This window comes from Canis lupus, chromosome X (assembly GCF_048164855.1).
Source record: "Canis lupus baileyi chromosome X, mCanLup2.hap1, whole genome shotgun sequence".
In the NCBI taxonomy this organism is placed as follows: Eukaryota; Metazoa; Chordata; class Mammalia; order Carnivora; family Canidae; genus Canis; species Canis lupus.
This window is the reverse complement of record NC_132876.1, coordinates 81,610,610-81,631,020: the sequence shown is the minus strand read 5'-3', so window position 1 is coordinate 81,631,020 and position 20,411 is coordinate 81,610,610. Positions and strand designations below refer to the sequence as shown.

The 20,411-nt window shown below is 39.3% G+C and overlaps 1 protein-coding gene and 1 long non-coding RNA gene across 2 annotated transcripts in view; both read right to left on the bottom strand.

The window, feature by feature from the left end:
- SHROOM4 (shroom family member 4) overlaps window positions 1-20,411 on the bottom strand; it is a 272,702-nt gene that overhangs the window by 78,572 nt on the left and 173,719 nt on the right. The gene's annotated exons all lie outside the window — the stretch shown is intronic.
- On the bottom strand, window positions 4,512-7,755 carry LOC140628062 (uncharacterized). Its single transcript, XR_012026481.1, has 3 exons — window positions 7,659-7,755; window positions 6,835-6,920; window positions 4,512-4,807 (listed from the first exon to the last, which is right to left on the bottom strand). It is a non-coding gene; the product is annotated as an uncharacterized lncRNA (long non-coding RNA).

Here is a 20,411-nt window from a genome sequence, read left to right as displayed (position 1 = left end):
GGAATCAGAAAAGACCCCGAATAGCCCGGGGAATATTGAAAAACAATACTAGACACAGGGGGCATCACAATGCTGGATTTCAAGTTGTACTGCAAAGCTGTGATCTTCAAGTCAGTGTGGTTCTGGCACAAAAACAGACACATAGATCATTGGGACAGAATAGAGAACCCAGAAATGGGCCTCAACTCTACGGTCAACAAATATTTGACAAAGCAGGAAAGACCATTCACTGGAAAAAGGACAGTCTCTGCAATACATGGTTCTGGGAAAATTGGACGGCCATATGCAGAAGAATGAAACTAGATCATTCTCTTACACCATGCACAAAGATAAACTCAAAATGCATGAAAGATCTAAATGTGAGATAAGAACCCATCAAAATCCTAGAGGACAAGACAGGCAACACCCTTTTCGAACTTGGCCACAGCAGCTTCTTGCAAGATACATCGATGAAGGCAAGGAAAACAAGAGCAAAAATGAATTATTGGGACTTCATCAAGATAAAAAGTTTCTGCACAGCAAAAGAAACAGTCAACAGAACTAAAAGACAACCTACAGAATGGGAGAAGATATTTGCAAATGACATTTCAGATGAAGGGCTAGTATCAAGATCTATAAAGAACTTATGAAACTCAATAGCAAAGAAACAAACAATCCAATCATGAAATGGGCAAAACACAGCAACAGAAATTTCACAGAGGAAAGTATAGACATGGCCAAGAAGAACATGAGATAGTGCTTTGCATCCCTTGCCATCAGGGAAATACAAATCAAAACCACAATGAGGTACCACCTCACACCAGTGAGAATGGGGAAAATTAACAAGATGGGAAACAATAGATGTTGAAGAGGATGTGGAGAAAGGGGAACCCTCTTGCACTCTTGGTGGGAATGTGAACTGGTGCAGCCACTCTGGAAAACTGTGTGGAGCTTCCTCAAAGAGTTAAAAATAGAACTTCCCTACGATCCAACATTTGTACTGCTGGGGATTTATGCCAAAGATACAGATGTAGTGAAAAGCTGGGACACCTGAACCTCAATGTTTATAGCTGCAATGTCCACAATAGCTAAACTGTGGAAGGAGCCTTGGTGTCCATCGAAAGAGGAATGGATAAAGAATATGTGGTCTATATATACAGTGGAATATTACTCAGCCATTAGAAATGACAAATACACACCATTTGCCTCAAGGTGGATGGAACTGGAGGGTATCATGCTGTGTGAAGTAAGTCAATCAGAGAAGGAGAAACATTATATGGTCTCATTCATTTGGGGAATATAAAAAATAGGGAAATGAATAAAGGGAAAAGGAGAGAAAATGAGTGGGAAATATCAGTGAGGGTGACAGAATATGAGAGGCTCCTAACTCTGGGTAATGAACAATGGGTGGTAGAAAGGGAGGTGGGCGGGGGTTTGGGATGACTGGGTGACAGGCACTGAGGGGGCACTTGATGGGATGAGCACTGGTTGTTATGCTATATGTTGGCAAATCGAACTTCAATAAAAATACATATAAAAAGACAATAAGGGAATCCTATGAATAATATACATAAGTCTGACAATTTAGATAAATTGGATCAACTCCTTGAAAACTATGAACTACCACTGTTTACCCAATGAAATGGTCATGTGAATACTCCTATAGTTATTAGGGAAATTTAATTCATAATTTTAAAATTATCACAAAAGAAATCCCAAGACCAGATAGTTTTCCTGGAGAATTCTACCAAGTACTTAAAAGAATTAGTGCCCATTCTACACAATATCTTCCAGAAAATCCAAAAGGAGGGAACACTTCTCAATTCATTTTATGAAGCTAGTGTCACCCTGATATAGACACCAAAGATATTGTAAAATATAAAATACAGACCTCATGAATAATGACTTTTAATTTAAATGTCCTTAGCAAAATATCAGAAAGTAGAATTGGCAATATATAAAAAGAGTCATATAATGTGGCCAAGTGGGGTTTATTCCTGTGATATAAAGGTGGTTTAATTTTCAAAAAATCAGTCAATGTAATATCATATCAATTGGCTAAAGAAGAAAACTCATACAATCATACATTGATGCAGAAAAAGCATTTGATAAAATCCAACATCCTGTCATGATAACAACTCTCAGCATACATGGAATAAAGGGGAACTCCATCAATTTGATAAGGAGCATCTACAAAAATCCTACTCTTAGCATCACACTTAATAATGAAAGACTGAATGCTTTCCGTCTAAGATCAGAAACAAGTAAAGGCTATCTCCTCTCATGCTCTTATTCAACACAGAGCTGGAATTTAGAGCCAACATTATAAGTAAGTAAAAGCAATAAAAACCATTCAGATTGAAAAGGAAGAAATAAAACTGCCCCTATTTGCAGATGACATATATAGAAAATCCCAAGTAATCTAAAGACAAAAACAAACCCAAACAAAAGAAACTCTAAGAACTTATAAGTTCAGCAAAGTTGAAGCATACAAGATCAACACACAAAAACATTTCTATACACTAACAATGATCATAGGGAAGCAAATTTTTTAAAATAACATTTACAACTGCTGCAAAGTAGATGAAATAGGTATAAATCTAAAAGAACATGTATAGGACACACGTGTATGTTGAAAACTACAACAATGCTGATGAAATAAATAAAAGATCTAAATAGACACACTGTGTTCATAGATTGGAAGACTCAATATAGTAAAGATGTCAATTCTTTCCAAACTCATATAGAGATTTAATGCATTTCCTATCAAAATTTCATCAAGATGTTTTGCATGTATAGACACAATTATTCTAGAAAGGCAGAGGAACTAGGAACAAAATAAAAAAAATCCAGAGATAGACCCAAACAGATACACTCAGCTTATATCTGACAAAATTGCAAAAACAATTTGATGGAGGAGAGATAGCCTTTCCAACAAATGGTGCTGTGACAAGTGGATAACTGCTGGCCTAAAATTGAACCTCAATGTAAGTCTCACACACACACACAAAAAAAACCCCTAAAAATGGATCATGGATCTAATGTAAACATAAAACTATAGATGTTTTAGAAAAAAAAGAAAGGAGAAAATCTTTAGAATACAGGATTATGCAAATAGTTCTTAAACTTGACACCAAAAATGTGATCCATTAAAAGAAACATTGATAAATTGGATTTCGGGTACATCATTCATTCTTTATTAACTATTACCACAGACTATTATGTCCTAGGTGCTACAACTTTTTTTTTTTTTTTTTTTTTTTTTTTTTTTTTTTTTTGGTTATCAAGGAAACGTGTTATTTGGTATTTTATTTCCTTTTTTTTGCATTTATTTCCTCTTTAATTAGAACAGTAATGTACTTTATATAATATTCAGCCTTTATTTTTTTTTTTTTTTTTTGAACAAATTAAAACTTTCTTTTTATTTTTATTTTTTTTTATTTTTTTTTTTTTTTTTTTTTTTTTTTTTTTTTTTTTTATTGGTGTTCAATTTACTAACATACAGAATAACACCCAGTGCCCGTCACCCATTCACTCCCACCCCCCGCCCTCCTCCCCTTCTACCACCCCTAGTTCGTTTCCCAGAGTTAGCAGTCTTTATGTTCTGTCTCCCTTTCTGATATTTCCCACACATTTCTTCTCCCTTCCCTTATTTTCCCTTTCACTATTATTTATATTCCCCAAATGAATGAGAACATATAATGTTTGTCCTTCTCCGACTGACTTACTTTTAATATGATTAAGATGCTGTCCCAGCCTTCACCAAGTTCATAGTTTAACAGGGAAAAAGAGATACCTAAACTGATAGTTATGATGAGATATGGTAAATCCACAGAGGAAAGAACCATGAGGTGTCTTACAGGAATAAGGAATGGTTTGTAATATATAGTAGGACCCTTTATCACTGAGTAGGGGCTTACCAGGTAAAGGAGTGGGAGACTATTACAAGCAGAGTGATCACTCTCGGAAAGGCAAAGAGTTGTGAAAGGATACTGTGTGTTCAGAAAATGGTTAAGATGCTCAAGGAGGCTAAAAGTCATGAGATGTGAAAGAAGACATATTTGAGGTAGATTCAAAAGGGTTTGCTAACTGCTTAGATAAAAGTGAAATGGGTAGCTAAGATAAAGGAGGGCTCGAGATGCTTCTCTAAGTCCTACTTTAGGGAACGAGGACTATTCATTGAGACTGGGGACAGGAAAGAAAGGGAGTTCTTATTTTTGGGATGGAGGGGTCATATCAAGACATGCTGAGGTTGAGAAGCTGTGTTTCTAGACAAAAATATCCTTTGAACAACTGGAAATATGAGGTTGGTATTCAGAAAATAGTTCTGAGCTAGAGATGTAAATTGAAAGGCATCAGTATTCAGGTAGTTGAAGCCATGGCAGTAAATTGTTACATATTCAAAGGACAGACTGAGGAGCTGGGTTATGTGTGTGCATGTGTGAGGGACAAAAAGAAACTGATGGAGCAAAGTCCAATGTTCTTTTTTTATTTTAAAGATTTTATTTATTTATTCATGAGAGACACAGAGAGAGAGAGAGAGAAAGGCAGAGACACAGGCAGAGGGAGAAGCAGGCTCCATTCCATGCAGGGAGCCTGATGTGGGACTCGATCCCGGGTCGCCAGGACCACACCCTGGGCTGAAGGCGGTGCTAAACCGCTGAGCCACCGGGGCTGCCTCCAATGTTCTTTTTTTTTTGACTGCTTGCCATTCAGTCTTCACCAAAAGTAGTTTAGATTCCCCTCAATGCATTAAGAGAATTCTGGCTTGATCCATTTCTCAGCAATTGCTGCCAACTCCCTTCTCTTCAGTCTCAGCATGGCATCTCTGGGGAGGTAAGGATCTGCTGAGGTCAGTAAAGAAAATTCCATAGCTTTCTTTGGTAAATTATCACTGACTACAGAAAGTGATTTAGAAGTCCTCTAGAAGACCTAGCTACAAATGATGCATTTCTTTTTGTGCTGTCCTTAATGAGGGAAAAACACAACAGACATCCTGTTGTGTATATCACAGAATGTGTTTTCTGGGATGGACAGCATGGAAAAGTAAATTTTTCAAAAAAAAAATGAAGTCGCTGATTGGAAGTCTTAGGGTTGACAACAAAAAAGGGATGGATAAGGGAGACCATGGGGCACAATTATGGTACTATAGAAAAGCGGATCTTTTTTTTTTTCTACAGAGTTATTTCAGTACTTAAAAGCAGTTATTAAGTCATTACTTCCTGTCTTACAAAACAAATATATAAATAACCCAACACACAGCTTATATACTTTGCAAGGCAACAATCTTCCGTGAACATTAAATTTGTAGTGGAATTAATTAAGTTGGCATTTTTTGTTTTTTAAACCATCCATGGCCAGTGGCTATTTCTAAGGTGCTGAAAACTTTATATTCTCTGGATTGAATAATCTTGGTTCTTTTACAAAGCCTTCACTTGCATGACTTTCCTATCCATTAATCATTTTATAGCACTTCCTGAATTGCTCACCAAACTCTCTGCACCCATTTTTAGCTCTTTTTTTTTCTTAAAAAAAATTATTTATTTATTTATGATAGTCACAGAGAGAGAGAGAGAGGCAAAGACACAGGCAGAGGGAGAAGCAGGCTCCATGCACCGGAACCTGACGTGGGATTCGATCCCGGGTCTCCAGGATCGCGCCCTGGGCCAAAGGCAGGCGCCAAACCGCTGCGCCACCCAGGGTTCCCCCATTTTTAGCTTTTATGGTAGGATCACTTCAACTTTCTAACCAAAAACTGTGTTTAAACATTGTTCAAAAAAGCCCTTGAAGAAAACATTTCAGAGAAAAAACGTGTCAGACAGTGTTGCTAAAGGAGGTAAAATACCTTGGGATATTAAGTCCAGTTATTGGGTCCAAATTAAACTAGTATCTTCTAACTCCTGTTTAAAAAGCAGTAAAGTGGAAGGAAGAAAAGAAATACAATATAGAAAAATAGAAAATGTCTCCTGCTTAGGGAAAGAGAGAAAAAAGATTTTTATTTCTTTAATGAAGCTATTCGTTTCCCTGTAAATTCTGTCTGATATGGAAGGACAGAAAAATGATAGAAGGAAATCTGGGAGCAAGGAGGTTGAAAAAGTAAATTTGGAGTTTCTCACTGGTTAGCTCCAATGGCTAAGGCTAGGGAAACAGCTTATCTGTAGCCAACATAGTGTGAATTACAGTTAATCTGAGAGAGGCAGACTATTTTGGATACTGAGTTAATCCCAAGGATGAGAACATGTTGTCAAAGAGCTTTTTTGTTTTGTTTGAATTATGATTCAGGATGAGTTGATAAAAGCCAAGTCAGTGTATCATACCTGGTAGTGCCTTAGCTGTTTGTTGTTTTTAAAAAATTGCTCTAAAATTGCCTGCAGTGTTGGTTACTGTTAACCTCAGGTGTTTTATTTTATTTTATTCTATTTTTATTTTTATTTTATTGATTTATTCATAGAGACCCAGAGAGAAAGAGAGAGGCAGGACACAGGCAGAGGGAGAAGCAGGCTTCATGCAGAGAGCCCGACGTGGGACTCGATCCAGGGTCTCCAGGATCATGCCCTGGGCTGCAGGCGGCGCTAAACTGCTGCGCCACGGGGGCTGCCCACCTCAGCTGTTTTAACATGAATATGTATTATTATTTTAAGAGAAAGGCATATTTTTCTCTTTTCTCAATGTTGTCAAACATAAAGTCTGACTTGTCTGTAGAGATTAAGTCTGGAAAAATAAAGGGGAAAGACAGATAATACTTCTTAGATGTCAAATCTCAAGTATCTTATCTATATGCTCCATTTCATCCCCAGAAGAACCCATTGAAAATGTAAGAAAACTGACTCAGAGATATTAAGGAACATATTTCACCTGTCAGTCCATTGCTTGAATTATATTTGTGTTCAAAGTTTTCTTCCCAAGGTGTCATTCACTCATTCATGCTCTGGAGTCATGTCCTGAAATCAATGGTGAACAATACAAGGTCCTGTCTTTAGGGAGCTTTACCTATTCCTGACCAACCCTTCTAGTTTCAGCTTAGTTTGAGTCTTCTCCAATCTGTTGCCCTCCCTGTCGACATTCTATCATCTGCCTAATCAATGGGCATTCTCAAATTTATATCCTTATGTTCAATGTAAGTATGATTCACTCAACAGGGGAAAAACAAAATGTTCGACCAGACTTTTCTCTGACACAATCAACCAAATTAGTGTAGGAAAAAGCTATTAGGTCATATCCAGTCCATCCCTTTGGGAACTGAACAAAACCATTCCTTGTATTGTACCACATTATTTCTCAACTACATTGTCCTGCCTATTTGTAAATAATTATAAGTGACTCAGTGGCAGGGTTTCCACCATTTCCTCTCAAAGGTTAGCCCACAATCCAGTAATTTTCAGTGTCAAGATGGTTTATCTGATAGTCAGGCTAAATAGCCCTTGTCTTGATTTCATCTAATTATGCCATCATCTACTCTGATTCCCAGTCTATGCAATCCTCATTTATTGTTGTATTTATACCCTTAAAATATAGCTACATAGCTATCATACCCAGTTTCCTCCCATCTCTAAGAGTCCGTTTGGTGACTCAAGATAACTTTGGCAGAGGAAACTCTACAACCTCACCACAACATGCAGCCACCTCAGTATTTCCTACCCTATGTAGAGAATGCCATCTATAGGTGGTTCCCAACTTACAATGGTTCAACTTATGACTTTTTTGCATTTATGATGGTGTGAAAGCAATACATACTCTGTAGAAACCATCATTTGAACTTTGAATTTTCATCTTTTCCTGGGTTAGTGACATATAGTATATGTCATAATGCTGGATAGTATATGTCATAATGCTGGATAGCCGCAGTTTCCAGTCAGCCATGCAATCATGAGGGTATTAAACTCTCATGATACACTTACAACCATTCTGTACATATACAACCATTTTGTTTTTTACTTTTAGTATTCAATAAATTATAAGCTATTCAATACTTTATTGTAAAATATGCTTTGTGTTAAGTGATTTTGCCTACCTGTAGGCTAATGCAAATTTTTTTTAAAGATTTTATTTATTTATTCACGAGAGACACACACAGAGAGAGAGAGAGAGAGAGAGGCAGAGACACAGGCAGAGGGAGAAGCAGGCTCCATACAGGGAGCCCGACGTGGGATTCAATCCCGGGTCTCCAGGATCATGCCCTGGGCTGAAGGCAACGCTAAACCGCTGAGCCACCTGGGCTGCCCTAATGCAAATGTTTTGAGCAGGTTTAAGGTAGGGCTAAGCTACGATGTCTGGTAGGTTAGCTTTATTAAATGCACTTTCTTTTTTAAAGATTTTATTTATTTATGAGAGAGAGAGAGAGGGAGGCAGAGACACAAGCAGAGGGAGAAACAGGCTCCATGCAGGGAGCCCAACATGGGACTCGATCCCGGTTCCCCAGGATCAGGCCCTGGGCTGAAGGCAGTGCTAAACAGCTGAGCCACCCGGGCTGCCCAAATGCACTTTCAACTTAGAATATTTTCAACTTATGATGGGTTTATCAGGACATAGCACCATCATAAGTCAAGGAAGGTCAGTAATTTCTTGCAGTTCTGGGGTCAGATCTTCCAGGTTTCTGTCTATATACTGGGCAGTGGTATGAGTATCCAGAGACCACAGATTACATCTCAACTACCTCCTTTGTAATTTTCATTCTTCTATTCCTCTAGGATACAGAAGCACCTCTTTATAGTTATTTTTTTTTCAACTACATGTTTTGAGGATAGAATGGATCCAATTATTCAAAAGAACATCTTAGAAAATTTTGTTGACTCTGAGTGCAGAATTCATTTATTTATTCACAAAGTCAACCTTTATTGGAAACCAGCAGTGTCATACACTGTACAAGTCACTAGGTAAACCATGTGAATCTGACATATTCCTCTTCCACAAGGAATTTTCAGTCTAATAAAAGAGACAAGTCCTTCTCTTCAATTTATACCCCACCTCCTTTTCTATAGACTATTGTGTTCATAAATTCTTTACCTCCCATTTACCTTTCACTGAATTTATTTTAATGAAGCCTCTTCTGCTAACGTCAACCAACAACCTAATTGGCAAACCCAACAGCCTCTTTCCAATATTCATACAACTTGAATGCAAGAACATTTAACAGTCTTGATCAATGGCCTGCTCCTTCATGACATCTTACCCCGCCATTGGTTTCCATGACAGCAGTCTCCCATATGTCCCCTCCTACATCTCTTATTGCCTTTTTAAAATCTTTTATATGCCCTTTCTCCTCTCATTCTTGACTGATGGCTTCCCTTGCATTTGGTTAAAAAAGAGAAGCACTGAGAACATCCTTATCTTTCCATTAGTACATCAGCAACATAATTTGTCTTACTTCTTCTTAATATATATAATTATTTTTTTAAATCAAAGTTCAATACCCCATATCTGCTCTGACCTCCCCAAGGAACTTGTGACTAAAATTATCTTTTCTTTTCTATACCATCAATTTCTCCCTCACTACTGGGTTATCCCATTAGCAAACAGATAATTAATATACATTACTTAAAAGAAAATATCCCTTTCTTGATCCCAATTGCTTTCCAGCTAATACTTCACTTTTTTCTACCCTTCACAGATAAATGCCTAAAAAAGACAGCCTTCACTTTTTCGCTTCCCATTTTTTCATAAAACAATTTAGGCTTTGTCTCCAACATTTTACTGTCAAGGTTACCAATGACATTCATGTTGCCAAAATCAATAGTCAATTCTCAGAATTACTGTCTCATCAACATTTGACACAGTTGACTACTCCCTCTTGAATCAGTTTCTTCACTTGAGCTATGGGACATCACTCTCTTTTAGTTTTCCTTCTAACCACATTGGCCACTTCTCAGTTTATTTTTCTGCCTGTTCCTTATCTGCCCTACCTCTAAATCCTGAGTTCAGTCCAAGGACTTCTTCTCTTAGCCATCTACATTTAACTCCATTAATCATTTCATCTAGTCTCAAAGCATTAATTCACAGAAAATGACTCCAAAATGTTCCTTCCCTTCTATACCACCCTTTTTGGAAGATCCTCCCCTCACCCTGGCTCCATGGCTGCAATTACCATCTATCCAAATAACCTCCAATCTAATTATTGAGTCCTTGTTTCTTTCCTGTACCCAAAAATAACAGTTACAATGGCCTGCTGGATATTTATACTCAGAGGTCTTACAGACTCTTAAAACTCCACATGTCTAAAATGAGACTCATTACTTTCCTTCCTTCTGATACAAGGTATATAAAATACTGAGTCAAATGCTCAGTACCTAGTAGATACTCACTAAGTGCTAGTTCTTTTAACTCCATATAGTCTATTAAGCAAGAAATTTTGGACTCATCTGTGACTCATACTTATTTCCTTTACTGAACCAACCTCCTCAATTTTGAAGTATTTGTAAGTCTGACAACCTAACACCCAGGTATTCCCAGCTTTTAATCCTCACTCCAGTAACCCTGATTGCCCTTGCTTGGCACACATTCATTCAATTCAGTTAGCTATTCAGTGAGTATCGAGCTTATAACCCTGTTAGGCACTATGGTGGCTATGCTAGAGATATAAGGATGAATAACACATGGACACTGACCAAAATTTACAGGGGGAAACAAATGGGTAAACAGGATGTTACAATAGTATAGACAGTTCCAGATAGAAGAAATTGGGGGATGTTGTTTAAGGGAGGAAAATCTAATGCAGTCCCAGGATGAAATTGCTAAGGAAAGAGTCTTAGAAGTAGTAAAGCCTTGGTCAACTCTTGAGTGTTGGATAAGAGTTAGCTAAGCAAAGAAGAGGGACAGTGGTGATTCCAGGAATAAGGAATGGAATGTGAAAAGACACAGAGATATGAAAGATGATGTTACTGTTGGTGGGAATGCAAACTGGTGAACCCACTCTGGTAAACAGTATGGAGGTTTTTTAAAAAGTTAAAAAATAGCACTACCCTTCAACCCAGCAACTACACTATTTGGTATTTATCCAAAGGATACAAACAGTGATTTGAAGGGGCATGTACACACATACCCCTCCAATGTTTATAGCAGCAAGGTCCACAATAGCCAAACTATGGAAAGAGACCAGATGTCCATGAATGGATAAAGAAGATGTGAATATATATATATATATATATATATATATATATATATATATTACCCAGCCATCAAAAAGAATGAAATCTTGCCATTTGCAGTGATGTGGATAGAACTAGAGGATATTATGCTAAGCGAAATAAAAGCCAGCCAGAGAAAGACAAATACCATATGATTTCCCTCATATGTGGAATTTAAGAAACAAAATAGGGGAAGGGAAGGAAAAATAAGATGAAACAGAGAAGGAGGCAAACCATAAGAGACTCTTAACTATAGGAAACAAACTGAGGGTTGCTGGAGGGGAGGTGGATGGGGGGATGGGGTAATTGGGTGATAGGCATTAAGGACAGCACTTGATATAATGAGCACTGGGTGTTCTATGCAACTGATGGATCATTAAATTGTACCCCTGAAATTAATAATACAGTATATGTCACCTAAATTAAATTTAAATAATTTTTTAAAAGGAAAGACAGTATTATAGTTGGAGAAGTACATGGAGTGGATATGGCTATAGCATACAGTGTGACCTTGAATGGTGATAAATAAGGATTATATTCTAAGTGGCCTTGTTTAACCAAATTAAAGACTTTGGATTTTATCCTGAACAAAATAGGGAATGTTGAAGGCTTTGGTGAGTAAGGGTTTCAAGACCAGATTTACATTTAAAAAGAGGACTCTCTGCAGGGTGGAGAATAAATTCAGGAAGTAGGGAACATGACAATACTGAAGATAGATAAACTAGTTGAGAGACTACTATACTGAACAAACAAGAGAGGAGAAATTTGAGAATTAGTCAGTAGGTAAAAATTGGCAAGACTTGATCAATAGATACAGAAGTGAGTAGTTTAAAAAGCTGAGTTCATTGTGAACTATTTACTTACATAGAAGTACCTGGAGGGAGAATCAGGTGTTGGAAATGGAGGTTAATGAGCTTAATATATATATGTGGATATTTTGAAATAACTATAGGGGCATATAAATGGGGAAGTCCAGAAACAAGTGGGATATATGGGAGAGTAGTGTGGGATAAAATGGGATTTAAAAGTCTTACTACGTAAAATCAGGATAATAATTTAAAATTACCCAGAATATGTAGTGTGAGTAGAGTAGAGAACCTTGTGCTGAATTTTGGAGGATATAATACTTATGGGGAAGATTGAGGAAGAGAACCATTGAAAAAAATAGACAAGGGAAACCACAGACAAAACAGGAGAAGATGAGTATTACTGGAGCTGAAGAAAGAAGAAATTTTGAGAAGGAAGCAGTGTTCAACAGTGTTAAGTACTGCAAAAAGGAAGTACTGAGTTGAACGTTGCTCACCCCAATTCATGTACACTTAGAATCTCAAACTTATTTAGAAATTATAGCAGCGGAGAGGAGGGGCAAGATGGCGGAAGAGTAGGGTCCCCAAATCACCTGTCCCCACCAAATTACCTAGATAACCTTAAACTTATCCTGAAAATCTATGAATTCGGCCTGAGATTTAAAGAGAGAACAGCTGGAATGCTACAGTGAGAAGAGTTCGCGCTTCTATCAAGGTAGGAAGACGGGGGAAAAATAAATAAAGAAACAAAAGGCATCCAAGGGGGAGGGGCACCGCGAGGAGCCGGGCTAAGGCCGGGGGAGAGCCCCAGGACAGGAGAGCCCCGTCTCGGAAAAACAGGAGCTGCACCAACCTTCCCGGGTGGAAAGGGGCTCACAGGGAGTTGGAGCAGGACCCCAGGAGAGCGGGGATGCCCTCGGCTCCGTGGGACACTAACAGACACCTGCGCCCCCGGGAGAGTGTGCAGAGCTCCCTAAGGGCTGCAGCGCGCACAGCAGGACCGGAGCAGCTCGGAGAGGCTCGGGGGCGGCTCCGCGGAGGGGGCTGCGCGGCCGGGAGCACGAATCCAACAGCGGAGACCGGGAGCACAGGGCGCCGGGACACAGCCCAGGATCTGGCCTCCCCCGGGACAGGCAGAGGCCGGGAGGGCCCAGGACAGCAAAGACGCTCCTGCCCCGAGCTGAGCAGATCAGAGGACCCGCCCCGGAGCCTCCAGGCCCTGCAGACGGAGAGCTCTGGAGTTACTGCGGGGCTGAATCCAGGGCTCCAGGGCTGGCCCTGCCACTGCGGTTGTTCCTCCAGGGGCCTCACGGGGTAAACAACCCCCACAGAGCCCTTCACCAGGCAGGGGGCAGGCAGCTCCCCCAAGTGCTAACACCTGAAAAATCAGCACGACAGGCCCCTCCCCCAGAAGACCAGCTAGAGGACAAGTTCCAGGGGAAGTCAAGGGACTTAAAGTATACTGAATCAGAAGATACTCCCCCGTGTTTTTTTTTCTTTTTGATTTCTGATTGCTTCCCCCACCCTTTTTTTCACCTTTCTTTATTTTTCTTTCTCTTTTTCTTCTCTTTTTTCCTTTTTTTCTTCCGTTTTTCTTTTTTCTTTTTCTCTTTTCTTTCGTTCTCTCTCTCTCTTATTCTCCTTTTTCCAATACAACTTGTTTTTGGCCACTCTGCACTGAGCAAAATGACTAGAAGGAAAACCTCACCTCAAAAGAAAGAATCAGAAACAGTCCTCTCTCCCACAGAGTTACAAAATCTGGATTATAATTCAATGTCAGAAAGCCAATTCAGATGCACTATTATACAGCTACTGGTGGCTCTACAAAAAAGCATGAAGGACTCAAGAGACTTCAAGACTGTAGAATTTAGATCCAATCAGGCAGAAATTAAAAATCAATTGAAAGAGATGCAATCCAAACTAGAAGTCCTAACGACGAGGGTTAATGAGGTGGAAGAATGAGTGAGTGACATAGAAGACAAGTTGATGGCAAAGAGGGAAACTGAGGAAAAAGGAGACAGACAATTAAAAGACCATGAAGACAGATGAAGGGAAATAAATGACGGCCTGAGAAAGAAAAACCTAGGTTTAATTGGGGTTCCCGAGGGCGCCGAAAAGGACAGAGGGTCAGAATATGTATTTGAACAAATCCTAGCTGAAAACTTTCCTAATCTGGGAAGGGAAACAGGCATTCAGATCCAGGAAATAGAGAGATAACCCACCTAAAATCAATAAAAACCGTTCAACACCTCGACATTTAATAGTGAAGCTTGCAAATTCCAAAGATAAAGAGAAGATCCTTAAAGCAGCAAGAGACAAGAAAGCCCTGAATTTAATGGGGAGGAATATTAGGGTAACATCAGACCTCTCCACAGAGACCTAGCAGGCCAGAAAGGGCTGGCAGGATATATTCAGGGTCCTAAATGAGAAGAACATGCAACCAAGAATACTTTATCCAGCAAGGCTCTCATTCAAAATGGAAGGAGAGATAAAGAGCTTCCAAGACAGGCAGCAACTGAAAGAATATGTGACCTCCAAACCAGCTCTGCAAAAAATTTTAAGGAGGACTCTTAAAATTCCCCTTTAAGAAGAAGTTCAGTGCAACAATCCACAAAAACAAGGACTGAATAGGTATCATGATGACACTAAACTCATATCTCTCAATAGTAACTCTGAACGTGAACGGGCTTAATGACCCCATCAAAAGGCGCAGGGTTTCCAGACGGGATAAAAAAGCAGGACCCATCTATTTGCTGTCTACAAGAGACTCATTTTAGACAGAAGGACACCTACAACCTGAAAATAAAAGGTTGGAGAACCATTTACCATTCAAATGGTCCTCAAAAGAAAGCAGGGGTAACCATCCTTATATCAGATAAAATAAAATTTACCCCGAAGACTGTAGTGAGAGATGAAGAGGGACACTATCTCATACTTAAAGGATCTATCCAACAAGAGAACTTAACAATTCACAATATATATGCCCCGAATCTGGGAGCTGCCAAATATTTAAACCAATTAATAACCAAAGTGAAGAAATACTTAGATAATAATACACTTATACTTCGTGACTTCAATCTAGCACTTTCTACACTCGATAGCTCTTCTAGGCACAACATCTCCAAAGAATGGAGAGCTTTAAATGATACACTGGACCAGATGGATTTCACAGATATCTGCAGAACTTTACATCCAAACTCAACTGAATACACATTCTTCTCAGGTGCACATGGAACTTTTTCCAAAATAGACCACATACTGGGTCACAAAGCGGGTCTGAACCGATACCAAAAGATTGGGATCGTCCCTTGCATATTCTAAGACCATAATGCCTTGAAATTAGAACTAAATCACAACAAGAAGTTTGGAAGGACCTCAAACACGTGGAGGTTAAGGACCATCCTGCTAAAAGATGAAAGGGTCAACCAGGAAATTAAGGAAGAAGTAAAAAGATTCATGGAAACTAATGAGAATGAAGATACAACCGTTCAAAATCTTTGGGACGCAGCAAAAGCAGTCCTAAGGGGGAAATACATCGCAATACAAGCATCCATCCAAAAACTGGAAAGAACTCAAATACAAAAGCTAACCTTACACCTAAAGGAGCTAGAGAAAAAAATAGCAGATGGACCCCACGCCCAGCAGAAGAAGAGAGTTAATTAAAATTCGAGCAGAACTCAACGAAATCGAGACCAGAAGAACTGTGGAACAGATCAACAAAACCAGGAGTTGGTTCTTTGAAAGAATTAATAAGATATATAAAACATTAGCCAGCCTTATTAAAAAGAAGAGAGAGGAGACTCAAATTAATAAAATCACGAATGAGAAAGGAGAGATCACTACCAACACCAAGGAAATACAAAAGATTTTAAGAACATATTATGAACAGCTATACGCCAAGAAATTAGGCAATCTAGAAGAAATGGACGCATTCCTGGAAACCCACAAACTACCAAAACTGGAACAGGAAGAAATAGAAAACCTGAACAGGCCAATAACCAGGGAGGAAATTGAAGCAGTCATCAAAAACCTCCCAAGACACAAAAGTCCAGGGCCAGATGGCTTCCCAGGGGAATTCTATCAAACGTTTAAAGAAGAAATCATGCCTATTCTACTAAAGCTGTTTGGAAAGATAGAAAGAGATGGAGTACTTCCAAATTCGTTCTATGAGGCCAGAATCACCTTAATTCCAAAACCAGACAAAGCCCCCACCAAAAAGGAGAATTACAGACCAATATCCCTGATGAACATGGATGCAAAAATTCTCAACAAGATACTAGTCAATAGCATCCAACAGCACATTAAGAAAATTACTCACCACGACCAAGTAGGATTTATCCCTGGGACACAAGGGTGGTTCAACACTCGTAAAACAATCAATGTGATTCATCATATCAGCAAGAGAAAAACCAAGAACCATATGATCCTCTCATTAGATGCAGAGAAAGCATTTGACAAAATACAGCATCCATTCCTGATCAAACCTCTTCAGAGTGTATGGATAGAGGGAATTTTCCTCAACATCTTAAAAGCCATCTCCGAAAAGCCCACAGCAAATATCATTTTCAAGGGGGAAGTACTGGGAGCCTTTCCCCTAAGATCAGGAACAAGACAGGGATGTCCACTCTCACCACTGCTGTTCAGCATAGTATTGGAAGTCCTAGCCTCAGCAATCAGACATCAAAAAGACATTAAAGGCATTCAACTTGGCAAAGAAGAAGTCAAACTCTCCCTCTTTGCCGATGACATGATACTCTACATAGAAAACCCAAAAGCCTCCACCCCAAGATTGCTAGAACTCATACAGCAGCAATTTGGCAGCGTGGCAGGATACAAATTTAATGCCCAGAAATCAGTGGCATTTCTATACACTAGCAATGAGACTGAAGAAAGAGAAATTAAGGAGTCAATCCCATTTACAATTGCACCCAAAAGCATAAGATACCTAGGAATAAACCTCACCAAAGAGGTAAAAGATCTATACCCGGGACACCTGCACCCCGATGTTTCTAGCAGCAATGGCCACGATAGCCAAACTGTGGAAGGAGCCTCGGTGTCCATCGAAAGATGAATGGATAAAGAAGATGTGGTTTATGTATACAATGGAATATTACTCAGTCATTAGAAATGACAAATACCCACCATTTGCTTCAACGTGGATGGAACTAGAGGGTATTATGCTGAGTGAAATAAGTCAATTGGAGAAGGACAAACAGTGTATGTTCTCATTCATTTGGGGAACATAAATAATAGTGAAAGGGAATATAGGGAACGGAGAAGAAATGTGTGGGAAATATCAGAAAGGGAGACAGAACATAAAGACTCCTAACTCTGGGAAACGAACTATGGGTGGTGGAAGGGGAGGAGGGCCGGGGTTGGGAATGAGTGGGTGACGGGCACTGAGGGGACACTTGACAGGATGAGCGCTGGGTGTTATTCTGTATGTTGGTAAATTGAACACCAATAAAAATTATTTTATTAAAAAAAAAAGAATGAAACTAGGCCACTTTCTTAATCCATGTACAAAAACTAAACTCAAAATGGATTAAAGACCTAAATGTGAAAAAAAAAGAAATATGTCCACAATAGCCAAACTGTGGAAGGAGTCTTGATGTCCTTCGACAGATGAATAAATAAAGAATACGTGATACACACACACACACACACACACACACAATGGAATATTACCCACTAGAAATGATGAATACCCACCATTTGCTTCGACATGGATGGAACTGGAGGGTATCATGCTGAGTGAAGTAAGTCAACTGGAGAAGGATAATCATCATAGTTTCACTTATACGGGGATTATAAGAAATAGTGAAAGCGATTATAAGGGAAAGGAGGGAAAATGAGTGGGAAAAATTAGAGAGGGTGACAAATCATGAAAGACTCGTAACTCTGGGAAATGAACAAAGGGTAGCGGAAGGGGCAGCGGGCAGGGGGATGGGGTAACTGAGTGACGGGCACGGAGGAGGGCACTTGATAGGATGAGCACTGGGCGTTATACTATATGTTGGCAAATCGAACTTCAATAAAAAAAATGAAATGTTAAAAAAGAAACAGAACTTTGTAGATGTAATCAGTTAAGATGAAGTCACCCTATATTCAAGCAGGCCTTAAATCCAGTGAATGGTGTCCTTATAAAAAGTCCATGTAGATTCAGAGACCACAGGAAAATTTCTGTGATACAGATGGAGGCAGAGACTGAAGTGATGTATCCACATGCCAAGGAATGCCAAAGGCTGCTGGCAACTGCCAGAATCTGGGAAGAGGCAAGGAAGGATTCCTTCCTAGAGCCTTCAGCAGGAGAATGGCCTTGTCAGCACCTTGATTTCAGACATCTAGCCCCCAGAACTATGAGAGTATTTCTATTGTTTTAAGGTACTAGTTTATGTACTTTATTATGGCAGTCTTAGCACATGAATATAGAAGTGAAGTAAGATAAGAATTGGAAAAAGTTTATTCCCTTAAATAATAAACAAGTCACTGGTAATGTTGACCAGAATCACTCAAGTGATGCGATGGGGGACAGAGTTAGATTGTTATAGCTTGTACTTGTGAATGGAAGGTGGTAGAGTAGGAATAGTGAAGGTAGACAACTTTTCAAAAAGGGTTTAGCTATGAAAGGGGGGAAAAGCACTATCTAAAGATGAACATAGGTCTGAGAAAGATTGTTTTCAAGTTTGGAAAGACCTGAGCTGGTCTGTAAACATAGAGCATAGAAGCAGGGCAAAGGGAAGGATAACAAGCAGACAATATATGAAAAAGGAAGAGTGGCAATCAAAGGAGCAAGATTTCTTCAAGAAGTACTGAGAAATGAGGTCTAGTCCTCAAATGAAAGAATTCAGTATGTCCAACTGAAGAGACGAATTCTTTTAATACATAACCCTTTGGGTTTCAGAAAGATAAGGACAGAAAAAAAGGCACTTAGACATATTTATACAAGGTGTTCGATGCTGGAATGAAGATTTTGGACTTAAATCTAGAGGCAATTGGGGCTTTTTTCTTTTGTTTTTGTTTTTGCTTTTTTTCTATATTTTTTAACTGGAGTTCGATTTGCCAACATATAGCATAACACCCAATGCTCATTCCGTCAAGTGCCCCCCCCTCAGTGGACGTCACCCAGTCACCCCCTCCACCCACCCACCTCCCCTTCCACTACTCCTTGTTCATTCCCAGAGTTAGGAGTCACTCATGTTCTGTCACCGTCTCTGATATTTCCCACTCATTTTCTCTCCTTTCCCCTATAATCCCTTTCACTAGTTTTTATATTCCCCAAATGAATGAGACCATATAATGTTTGTCTTTCTCTGATTGACTTACTTCACTCAGCAAAATACCCTCCAATTTCATCCACATTGAAAATGTGGGTATTGAAAATGGTATTTGCCGTTTTTAATGGCTGAGTAATATTCCATTGTATATACAGACCACATCTTTATCGATTCATCTTTCAATGGACACCAAGGCTCCTTCCACAGTTTGGCTATTGTGGACATTGCTGCTAGAAACATCGGGGTACAGGTGTCCCGGTGTTTCACTGCATCTGTATCCTTGGGGTAAATCCTCAGCAGTGCGATTGCTGGGTCATAGGGCAGATCTCTTTTTAACTCTTTGAGGAGCCTCCACACAGTTTTCCAGAGGGGCTGTACCAGTTCACATTCCCACCAACAGTGAAGGAGGGTTCCCCTTTCTCCACATCTTCTTCAACAATTGTTTCCTGCCTTGTTAATTTCCAGCATTCTCACTGTTGTGAGCTGGTTTCTCATTATGGTTTTGATTTGTATTTCCCTGATGGCCAGTAGTGCAGAGCATTTTCTCATGTGCATGTTGGCCATACTGATGTCTTCCCCTGTGAGATTTCTCTTCATGTCTTTTGCCCATTTCAATATTGAATTGTTTGTTTCTTTGCTGTTGAGTTGAATAAATTCTTTATAGATCTTGGATACTAGCCCTTTATCTGATAGGTCATTTGCAAATATCTTCTGCCATTCTGTAGGTTGTCTTCTAGTTTTCTTGACTGTTTCTTTGGCTGTGCAGAAGCTTTTTATCTTGATCAAGTCCCAGTAATTCATTTTTGCTTTTGTTTCTCTTGCCTTCATGGATGTATCTTGCAAGAAGTTGCTGTGGCCAAGTTCAAAAAGAGTGTTACCTATGTTCTCCTGCAGGATTTTTATTGATTATGGTCTCACTCTTATATCTTTCATCCATTTTGAGTTTATCTTTGTGTATGGTGCAAGAGAGTGGTCTAGTTTCATTCTTCTGCATGTGGCTGTCCAATTTTCCTAGCACCATTTATTGAAGAGACTGTCTTTTTTCCAGTGGATAGTCTTTACTGCTTTGTCGAATATTAGTTGACCATAAAGTTGAGGGTCCACTTTTGGGTTCTCGATTCTGTTGCATAGATCTATGTGTCTGTTTTTGTGCCAGTACCACACCGTCTTGATGACCACAGCTTTGTGGTACAACCTGAAATCTAGCAATGTGATGCCCCCAGCAATTG